This window comes from Physcomitrium patens, chromosome 5, assembly GCF_059467195.1.
Source record: "Physcomitrium patens ecotype Gransden chromosome 5, ASM5946719v1, whole genome shotgun sequence".
Classification (NCBI taxonomy): domain Eukaryota; kingdom Viridiplantae; phylum Streptophyta; class Bryopsida; order Funariales; family Funariaceae; genus Physcomitrium; species Physcomitrium patens.
The window spans coordinates 17,454,923-17,467,491 of NC_143414.1; positions in this window are offsets into that span (position 1 = coordinate 17,454,923).

The following is a 12,569-nucleotide window of genomic DNA, read 5'->3' on the forward strand; positions in this document are numbered from 1 at the left end:
GAAAAGAATGGGTATAATCAACGAGTATGTTTCGAAGATTATAGTGATAAGGAAATGGAAACTTTGAGCCATTATACTCGAAAGCATTGGACAAGGGCAACTACTGAGGTATTGGTGAAAGTAGGAGATATAGAAGAACCAATTGTTGCTTTAGTCGACCATGGTTCTGAAATAAATCTCATGTCTAAAGATCTTTATAAGAAGCAAAAATGGCCAATTGATATGGAACATGGATGGGCAATTCGAGCAGCTAATAACACATGGGGCGAATTATATGGAGCTTGTCCAGATGTCAAAATTCGGATTGGGGATGTTGCGACGGAGCAACATTTCTTTGTTCAAGATACAACGTCTTATCCGTTGATTTTAGGACAACCTTATATCACGGCATCACGGATGGAAACAAAAGTACTTGACAATAGTTCTGCTTATGCAAGGGTACGGAGCGAAGATGGAAGGAAAGGTGTACAATTTCTAACAGTACCTCCTAACCATGAACAGAATCGAGATAGGTTGAGGGAGAAACCATTGCCAAAGATTGTTGAAGGATTTAAGGATTTTGGAGAGGTACCACTATAAAGCGAGATTATGGAGGTACAAAAGAGGAGGTACTCTCGCGAGATGAAGGTGCCTTTGATGCGAGTTTTATTGGTATATTGGAGAATGGAAATATTATGTATAAGAAAGTTGATGATTTTAAAAGAAAAGAAAGAAAAAGATTATATAATATTAAAAGAAAATTACGCAAGTTAGGTACATTGCAAGATGATGAAAGGATTTTCGGTGTTTATGAAGAAAATGGACTGGAAGATTCATTGGAATTGATTACATCTATTGGGTTAGGAGATAATGATAAGATTGTTGAGATTCATTCAAGAGAAGTTTATACTATACTTGAATCTTTTCAAGCACCAAAAGTCACTGTAGAGACGAGATATAAAACGACAGATAAGAAGGTAAAGCCTGTTGCCAAACTATTATCAGAAGATTCTAAAGAACAAATGGGAGAAGCATCAAAAGAAGCAAGTTTAAGAGATCTAATAAGTATTGGACATCTGTTTACTAAAGACACTTTTGAAGAATTGAAGATTGGTTCTGATGGCTTTTTATTGCCAGAGGAAATTACTTGCTTCAAAAAGATGTTGGCTAAATAAGGTAGATCGTTTGCTTTCAAATCTCATGAAATTGGGTGTGTGGATCCGAATATTATAACACCTATGGTTATCTTCACTGTACCGCATGTACCTTGGAATCTAAGACCGATTCCAGTACCGAGGGCACATTTACCTAAATTGGTGGAACTATTAAGAAAAAAGATAAAGATGAAAAATATTGGAACCCTCATTTGTGCCGTATTCTAGTCGATGGTTTACGATACCTAAGAAGAATGGGTTACTATGGTTTATTCAAGATATGCAACCGGTGAATGCAATAACTGTCAGGAACACAGGAATTGGACCTATTGTGGATAAATTTACTAAGGCATTTGTAGGAAGGGCGATCTATTCAATGGGTGACTTGTATTCAGGTTAAGATCAATTTCAACTTACCGAAGGAAGTAGAGATATGACAACGATGAAGACACCACTTGGATTGGTTAGAATGTGCACTCTTCCTCAAGGCGCGACCAACTCAGTTGCACATATGATGAATGAGATGAATAAGGTATTGAGAGATTTTATTCCGAAAAAGACTATGGCTTTTCTAGATGATGTTCCTATAAAAGGGTGCAGAGAAGGAGACAAGGATGAAACTTTAGATACGAGGGGGTGTCGCAAATATGTTGTTGATTATATACAAGATTGTGAAAAGATTTTAACTCGGCTTGGAGAAGTTCATCTTATATTATCGGGTATGAAGTCCGTATTTAGAGTACGAGAGGTTGTGATTGTTGGACATTTATGTGGATCTTACAGAAGAAAACCAGATCCGACAAAAGTTGATGTAATTGGAAGGATGAAAGAGGATTGTGATTCTTTAATAGAGGTTCACAGGTTTTTAGGTGCATGTGTATTTTATCGAATCTGGATCCCTCATTATGCTCACATAGCGGATCCATTATATGAACTGTTACGCAAGGATTACCGATTTAAATGGAAAGAAAGGCATATTCAGGCAATGCAAAGATTGAAAAAATTATTGATGTCACCTCCAATATTGAGGAAGGTTGATTATAAGTGCAATAGACTAGTGATTCTTACTGTAGACGCTATTCCAATTGCCATTGGATGGGCTATGGGTCAAGATGATTCCAGTGGGAATAGATTTGCATTTCGATTTGGGGCTAAAGTTTTAAGTATTCGTCAGCGTGCATATTCGCAAGTCAAAAGAGAACTTTGGGGAATTGTTTTGGCTATGAAAGCTAAAAAGGACTATTTGATTGGGGCAGTAGTAGTAATTGAAACAGATTGCTTGCCATTGCTTGGAATGATTATTAACTGTTCAATGCCAGATATTGCAATGTTGACATGGATTGCTTATATTAAGTCACTAAATCCGAAATTTAAGCATGTTACTTGGAAGGACAATTTAGTAGCAGACATGCTATCTCGAGCAAGATACGAGAGGGAGGACGAAATGGTTGAAGACATTGATGACGTTGGATTGAAATTCTATTCAATATCAAATCTCAACAGAGGAGACAAGCTATTTCTTGAAGAATCTTATGAAGGAGAATTATTGGATATTGGTCATTACTTGAATACATTGACTAAGCAAGGAAATTGGTCTACAGAAAAATTCAAACAAATAAGAAAAAAAACATATGGATTTTTACTTCGAGATGGATTCATATGGAAGAGACCAAAGAAAGGAATTGGGATGCCACAACGAGTGATAGGCAAAAAGGAAGAAAAACTAAAATTATTAAAGGAGTTTCATGATAGTTTATTGGCAGGGCATAGAGGAATCTGGGCTACTTTTGCTAAACTCAAGAAACAATATTGGTGGAAAAATATGTATCGAGATGTGCTTTCATTTGTAGAGTCATGTGAAATCTGTCAATCGTATTCTAATATCCGACATCGAGATGGTCTTCATCCTACGTATCCTCTGGCTATTCATTTTAAATGGGTTGTTGATTTGGTTATTATGCCAGTTGGATTATGGCAGATGAGATATTTGGTTTTAGCTCGTGAAGATCTATCAAATCAAGTAGAAGGAAGAGCATTGAGGACAAAATCTACAGAGGGGATTTGTAGGTTTTTGCTTGAAGATGTCATTTGCCGCTATGGATGCGTAGGAAAAATCACTGCAGATCGTGGAGAAATAAATGCACAAGAAGCTTGTAAGTTCTTTGAAAGATGTGGAGTTAAATTATCACTGACTACTGCTTATAATCCGGAAGGGAATGCAAAAAGCAAACACGGTCACCCACCGATTGTGAAAGCATTAGTTAAAGCTTGTAATGGAAAAGTTAAAGAGTAGCCACGGCTTTTGTCATTTGCGTTATGGGCTGATCTAACAACACATAGTTCGGTGACAGGATATATGCCAGTAGAACAAATGACAGGTCGAAAACCAATTATGTCGATTGAAGAAAAGGTACTTACTTGGAGTATGCTACCATGGGAAGATGGATTGACATAGAAGAACTTCCTGCTGTTAGGATTCGACAATTGGAGCAAAGATCGGAACATGTGTAGATAGCATTGGAAAGGTTAAAAAGAGCAAGGATACAAAACAAGGCGCAATTGGATAAGCAACATCGATTGAGACCTAAAGCAATCGAGGAAGGTGACTGGGTACTTGTTTATGACAATAGTCTGGATAATCAACATAGTACTTTATGGAAATTTTCAAAACGTTGGTTTGGACCATATGTAGCAACAACTGTTTATGATAATGCGACTTACTCATTACGGGAGTTAGATGGTACAAAATTGAAAATACCAATTGTAGGGAAGTGAGTAAAAATATTTAAACGAAGACACGCGGAGATGAATATGGAAGACCTTAATGAAGGTATAGAGATTCCGCAGCAAAAAGATGAAAGTGATTTGGATAATGAAGGTGACGAAGACAAACTGGACAAAGACATAGAGGAAATATTCTAAATCAAACTGCAATTGGATAAATTGGTGCATACCGGAGGATGCACAGGTTCAGAGGGGGTGGATGTCGTGTTGTAACATGAGTTTGCCATGAAAATATAAAGAAAGGGGACTTTTATTAATGTTTAGTTATCTCGAATATTGGGAGCAACGACCAACTACAGTGCAAATACGGAGTGGCCAGGTTCAGTCACCCCGTTACAGTCAGCCGAGGCATACTGAAATGATCCATTTGATTCCAATAACGGGAGTCAGCAGGAAGAGAAAGGACCAATTTACATGACGGGTGAGCCTGGTTCGAAGAGCCAATTGGATCCAATTTCAAGAATCCAATCCGGGTCCTCTTACCCAATATGAGACCTGAATTGGTCGGGCAACCCAATGTAGTCTAATTATGAGAAAATCCACGTCTTACTACGGGCCTCAGCCAATCTGATGCGAAGGACCAATTTGATCCAATTACGAGAACATTCGGGTCTTATTACTGGACTCTTAGCCAATATGAGACCTGAATTGGTCGGGCGACTCACTGTGGTCCCAATTACGGGGTTTCGATTCTGTTTCAGGCTGTCTTGTTCTCTGTGCCATTTTAGGGAACGTTGTTTTCGGTAAAAGGATCTTTTAAAGGTAAAAATGGAGGAGAAAGCTGTGATGGCGAGAGCCAATTTTGGATCCAAGCTCTGTCGACGGGAGCCAATTTTGGATCCAAGACGAAAGATTGAAGAAATTCACAATTAAGGTTAAGAAATGAGAGGGGAGAAGAAGTTTTTTTTTTGGGGGGATTTTTTAGAAGGATTAGAGAACTAGCTTCATTCTTTGGGTGGGGAAAAAAGATAGAGAATTGGATTTTTTTTCTTCATAGGGTTTTGGGAAGACTGAGGCAATCGTTGCTGAAGTCAGTGTTGTAATGGTGAATCGGGATTTTTAATGAAGTGGATTTGATTACTTTTGACTGTTTTGTGAAATCGAGTTACGTTTGTGATGAAGAATTAAAAGGGTGTCTATAGGATTGAGTATGTGGAGTGAATGAAATTTATTGGGTTAATTTAACGAGACAGTCAGTGGATACAAGATCGTGAGTATAAAGCGGTATCGAAGATTAGCAGTTTGGATTGTTCGGGGTTTTCTGTAACGTCTAGAGACCTACCGACTGGGACAAAAAGGACTTCGGCGAGCATTCAAAGGGCATCCGTATAGATTTACGGTATATTCTTGTAGTTGTTTATATTCCAACAGTCAAAAACCGATAGACTGTTTGAATATTAGTGAATCTCCATACTACCTTCTACAGCAAGACGCCTAGCACGTTCTTGAGCAAGAAAGTACGTAATACGACAGCGTTCCACCATAGGAGAAAAGACATGGTTTGGTGCAGATGTTGAAGTAGCTCCAACCATTTCTATATCTTCACTTCCTGTCAATCTTGTTGCTCCTTGTGGTGGTAAATTGAGTTGATGCATTGCGAGCATTAACTCCCTCAATTGCTCTTGCATTTGTGCCATTGCACTCTTCATTTCAAAAAGTTCTGCCATGATAACACTTAGAAGAGAGAAGATGTCTAATATCGCTCAAAAAAAATAGAAGAGAGGACTTGTGGACAAAGAAAATAGTAAGGACAATATCAGTTTAGAAGAGGGTAATCCGCAACTTCTAATACGCTTATATCTTATTACAAAAAAAGGGGTAATCCACTCTTAATCAAGATTAGACAAAGCTCTAATATTGTAGGTGTACTCTTGTCTATCTGTCAAAGATAAGAACTTGATGAAAAAGCAATTTAGACAAGTGAGCCTTCACTCAAAGAAAGATAACAAAATATAAATAAATAAGTATGTATATTGAAAGAAAAACTGGAATGGCTATTGCCTAAAGACAAGAAAACTAGAGACCCTTGAAACTAGACTAGAAACAAGAAAGGAGTTGACAAGAGTGAAGATGCCTTTACTCTTATCTCTATATATACTATCTAACTAGGGGCTATGTGGCGACGTTCTATAGGACCTCCAATATGTGTTGACTTTGTAGGGCACATGCCTTCACTTACAAGGCAAGTTTTTCTACGTGTAGGCCACATAGTTAGCTTGATCTTCAAACTAACAACATCTGTGGCACATGGCCAACTTGTTGACTTCGTTTCTAATGCAAAAAGTCAATTAAAGACACCTATGAAGTCAAAGCAGCGTCTAGGAAGTTTTTAGAAAGCTTCCATATTAAATATTATAGAATTAATTTACTTTTACCTACTTTTACTTACTTCTACCTATTTCTATATGTAATTATTAGCTTACATGATTATGGCCGTGACACCATGGCAATACTTTTTAAATTTTTGAAAGTTTATTTGTTATCAACTACATGAATCTTGAAGAAAATAAATCCTCAATACACTCTTATGTCACTACAGAGAACTAAAAAGTCACTCAAAAGATGATGTAATATTAAACTAAAATGGCTATTAGAGAAAAAAAAAAAAAAAAAAAAAAAAAAAAAAAAACTATAAAGTCTTGAAACAAGACTAAAGACTACTAAGGCATTGACAAGAATGAAGAAAGCTTCACTCTTGCATCCATACATACTCTCTAATTAAAAGCTATATGGATATATTCTATAAGACTTCCAACATGTATTGACTTTGTTAGCCACATGTCTTAACTTGCTAGGTAAGTTATCCATGTATATGTCACATAGATAGCTTGTTCTATAAGCTACTACACAGAGTTAATTTGTTCCACAAGCTATCAATATGTCATTTACTTATTGGCCAAGTTTTTAATCTATAAATATATCTAAAATTAGAATCATATTTATAAAGCTTCTAGAAAGCTTCTCTAGAAGACTTTATGAAATTAATTTATATTTACCTACTTTTATCTAATCATCTAAATAACTATTGTACTAAATGTATATATCCATGACATTACCTTCTTTCTAAGAATAGGTTTTATGAGGAGCAGTCATCATCTTTCATTGATCTTTACAATTCTTTATCTTGATTTTGATAGATATCTTTGATGAAAAGCTTTAACTTTCTTTGATGCATTTGTAAGATTCTTTGCTAACTCTCATGTTCATTTGTTAATATCATATCTATACCAATGAATAAGATATTCCAATATATTTCAGTGCCATCTTGAATCTTTGACTTCTTCCACTTCAAATTCTTAATTATTATACACTTCTATAAGAGGAGGTGGCATTTATCTTCTTCTTGAGATATTCAGTGTCTTATATGTCTCATGAAAGAATACATGAAATACATGGTACATCTTCATAGACTCCAGTACATGTACTTGATAAGCAATACGATTGATTTGTTCACAAATAAAAAAAAGGTCTCAATCTACAATAGTCCAACTTATTACAAGGACAAGTAGTCTTGATATTGCAACAAAGTAACCATAGCTTATCATCTACATTGAATTATGGTTGTTCCTTGCAATAAGCATTTATGTTGGTCTTTTGTCATTCTTAAGCTTCCTTTAATAGTAACTTTGTTATTACACTTAGCTTTGACAAACAATTTGCTAAATCTACTGCCACAGGATTATCAACTTTTGAAAAGTCAAAAGTATCAAGTTATCGATGATAACCATAATTGGCAAAGAAAGGTGTTTGTTGAATAGAAGAATGTATCAAATTATTGTATGAAAACTCTGTCAATAGAAAAAAAGTTATTTAATTGTCTTAATGATAATTGATGGTATACCTCAAATATTGCTCCAAAACTTAATTCATTCGTTCCGTTTGCCTATAATTTGGGGATGAAATATCACAAACATATATTTACTATAATTATTATCTAGGTGATATGAATAGGTAGAAGTAGATAAAAATAGATTAATTTTATAATATCTTCTAAAAAAGCTTTTTAGAAGCTTCATAGATGCTACTTTGATTTTATATGTGTTTATACTTAATTGATAGGTTAAAAACTTGGTCAACAAGTTAACCATGTGCCACGCATGTTGATAGTTTATGAAATAAGCTGAATATGTGGTGCCTACAAAGAAAACTTGTCTTGCAAGTTAAGATACATGTTGTGTAAAGTCAATATGTTTTTGGAGGTCCTATAGAATTTCACCATGTAGCTCCTAGGTAGATAGTATATATAGAGGCAAGAGTGAAGCCTTCTTCACTCTTGTCAACTTTTTTCTTACTTCTAGTCTAGTTTCAAGGGTCTCTAGTTTCCTTGTCTTTTAGCAATAGCCATTCCAATTTCTTTCTTAATATACATATCAAGTTATTTCTATTTTGTCATAATTCTTTGGAAAAAGTCTTTTTTTTTTTTTTTTTTATATCAAATTCTTGTCTTTGACAGATTGACAAGAGTGTACTTACAATATCAGAGCTTTGCCTAATCTTGATTAAGAGTGGATTATCCCTTTCTCTTGATAAGACATAAGAGTATTAGAAAATGTAAATTATCCTCTCCTAAACTGATATTATTCTTAGTATTTTCTTTGTTCTCAAGTCCTCTCTTCTATTTGTCTTGAGTAATATTAGACATCTTTTCTTTTCTAAGTGTAATGATGGCAAAACTTTTTGAAATGAAGAGTGTAATGGCACAAATACAAGAGCAATTGAGGCAATTAATGCTTGCGATGTATCGATTCAATTTACCACCACAAGGACCAACAAGATTGGCACATAGTGAAGATATAGAAATGATTGGATCTATTTGAACATTTGTACCAAATCATGTTCCTTTTTTTATACTGAAACATCCTTCTAGTACTAGAGAATCAAGAATTATCCTACCCAAGAAGTTTGATGGCACCAGATCAAAGTTTAGGAGATTTATCAATCAAGTATAACTTGTGATTGAACTTCAACCTTAAAGCTACCCAATTCCAAGATCGCAAGTTAGATTCATTGCTATGCTACTTTCAAGTTCAGCATTATCATGGTTTTAATCTTTTCTTGAACAATGATATCTAATATTGGATAATGTGGAGGCTTTTTTAGTAGAGTATCAATCTATGTATGGAGAACATGATGTAATTTGTATTGCAACCAACAAGATCCATATTTTGTAATAAGGCAATTAATCAGTAAAGTTGTATGCTTCACAATTTCAACAACTTACAAGTAATATCAAGTAGGATGATGTAGTACTTGTTAGCCAATTCTTCTATGGATCACAATATGAGGTAAAAAAAAATTAATGCTCAACTTATCTGATTTTCAAAGACTGAGTCAAGCAATTGACTTTGTTGTAAAGTAGAACAATTATCTTTTTGAATTTTGATATGAGAACTGTATAAGTGGACCTCAAGGTTACTATAATTTAATGGCAACATCAACATCTCTTCAACATATATATTTGGAAGTAGAGGATATGCAAATTGATGCGGTACATTTCAAACCTCTTATTGGGCAAAAAAAGACTCATCGTCGTTAAGAGGGATTGTGCTTATATTGTGGAGAATCTAAGCACATTACTCAATATTGTCCAAAGAAGTGACACAACTATAAAATAAAGAATACGACTATCAAAGAAGATAGTATGTAGAAAAACGAGTTTATTTAGCTACAAAAAGAACTATGCAGTTGAAACCTTGTATAATACCTAGTGAAGGTCCTATTCTCTCCTCACAACCCTCTCCTTGTTTTATAATAAATGTTATTTTAGAACCTAAACATTACAAAGGCTGTGCCTTGTTAGATTTAGGAATCTTGGTATTATTTTTAGATGAAGAATTTGCTAAAAGACATAACATACTTTTAGTGAAGAAAACTAAACCTATTCATGTAGAAGTCATAGATGGTCGTCCGTTGTCTTTAAGAGATATTACTCATGAAACCCTTCATATAGAAGTAGCAAATAATGGTCATAGTAGCTTTGTAATATTTAATATCATTAGATCTCCCTCTAATCTAGTTATTTTAGATTTATCATGGTTAAAAAAATATAATCCTAAAATAGATTGGACTTCTCATAGACTTGACTTATTTAAAAGCATAACTAAGAGGGTATCACGGCCATAATCATGTAAGCTAATAATTACATATAGAAATAGGTAGAAGTAAGTAAAAGTAGATAAAAGTAAGTTAATTATATAATATTTAATATAGAAGCTTTCTAGAAACTTCCTAGACGCTGCTTTGACTTCATAGGTGTCTTTAATTGACTTTTTGGATTAGAAACGTGGTCAACAAGTTGGCCATGTGCCACACATGTTGTTAGCTTGAAGATCAAGCTAACTATGTAGCCCACACGTAGAAAAACTTGCCTTGTAAGTCAAGGCATGTGTCCTACAAAGTCAACACATATTGGAGGTCCTATAGAACGTCGCCACGTAGCCCCTAGTTAGATAGTATATATAGAGACAAGAGTGAAGGCTTCTTCACTCTTGTCAACTCCTTTCTTGCTTCTAGTCCAGGTTCAAGAGTCTTTAGTTTCTTGTCTTGTGGCAATAGCCATTCCAGTTTCCTTTTAATATACCTACTTGTTTATATTATATCGAGATAGCCTTTTGGTGTATATTTTTCCTCATCGAGTCTTTGTCCTTGACAGATTGACAAGAGTACACTTACAATATCAGAGCTTTGTTTTTTCTTGAGTAAGAGTGGATTACCCCTTTCTCTTGATAAGACATAAGCGTATTAGAAGTTTGCGGATTACCCACTTCTAAACTGATATTGTTCTTAGTATCTTCTTTGTTATCAAGTCTTTCTTTTCTTTTGTCTTGAGCAATATCAAACAAATTTTTCTTCTTAGTGTCATTATGGCAGAGCTTGTTGAAATGAAGAGTGCAATGGCACAAATGCAAGAGCAAATGAGGGAGTTAATGCTTGCGATGCATCAACTCAATTCACCAACACAGGAAAAAACAAGAATAGCAAAAAGTGGAGATATAGAGATGATCGGAGCTGCTTCAACATCTACAACAAATCACGTTCCTTCTCCAATTGTACAACATCCTATAAGCACTAGAGAACCAAGAATTGCCTTACCTGAGAAATTTGATGGTACGAGATCAAAGTTTCGAGGGTTCATCAATCAAGTACAATTGGCAATTGAACTTCAACCGCAAAGCTATCCAACTCCAGGATCACAAGTCAGGTTTATTGGCACTCTACTTTCTGGTTCCGCATTATCGTGGTTTTCGTCTTTTCTTGAACAACGAAATCCAATATTGGACAATTTGGAAGCTTTTTTGGCGGAGTTTCGATCTATGTATGGTGAACACGATGCAACTCGTGTTGCAACAAATAAGATCCGAATTCTGCGACAAGGAAATCGCTCAGTAACAGTGTATGCTTCACAATTTCGACAACTTGCAATTGACATCAAGTGGGATGATGCTGCACTCATCAGTCAATTTTTTTATGGATTGCAATACGAAGTAAAGAAATTGATGCTCAACTTACCTGATCCTCAAACTTTGAGTCAAGCAATCGATTTTGCGGTAAAATGTGATAATCGACTTTTTGAATTTCGATCTGAGAATCATTCACGGGAACCTCAACGTTATTACTCAATGACAACATCAACATCTTTGCCAAACGTACATTCGGAAGTAGAAGACATGCAAATTGACGCGGTACGTTTTAAACCTCTAACTGAGCAAGAAAAGATTCGCCGTCGTCAAGAAGGATTATGTTTATATTGCGGAGAACCTAAGCACACTGCTCAACATTGTCCAAAGAAACGACGCAACTATAAAATGAGGGGTACGACGGTCAAAGAAGACAACATGTCGGAAAACGGATCCGTCCAGCTACAATAGGGACCGTGCAGCTGGAACCTTGTACAATTCCTAATGAAGGTCCTATCCTCTCCTCAGAACCCTCTCCTTGTTTTATAATAGACTTATATTTAGGACCTAAGAATTACAAAGCCTCTGCTTTATTAGATTCGGGAGCCTCAGCATGTTTTTTAGATGAACAATTTGTTAAAAGTCGTAAAATACCCTATGTACAGAAACATAAACCAGTACATGTAGAAGTCATAGATGGTCATCCCTTGTCTTCTGGAGATGTCACTCATGAAACTCATCCTATAAAAGTAACAATAGACGGTCATGATAGCTACATAGCTTTTAACATAATTAAATCCCCGTCCAATCCAGTTATTTTAGGTTTATCCTGGCTAGAAAAATATAACCCTCGAATAGATTGGAATTTGCGTAAACTTGACTTTTCCAAAAGCATTATTAATAGTTCTACAAACCAAGTAAAAAATTATAAGTCTAGTACAGTAAAACCCGTACTGATAGGTGCAAAAGCATTTATACACGCAGCAAAAGAAGGATCAACTTTTGCTATTTATGCTGCACCTATTTCTGAAAACGTAAAGACTTCAAGTGGCATTCCAAGTCAATATCAGGAGTATCAAGACGTTTTTGAGAAAAAGAATGCAGATATTCTTCCTGAGCATCGTCCATATGATTGTTCAATCGACCTCAAGGAAGGAACTCAGCCACCATTTGGACCAATTTACAGTTTATCGCAAGATGAGATGGCTGAACTCAAGACATATATTGACGAGAATTTAGCGAAGAATTTCATAAG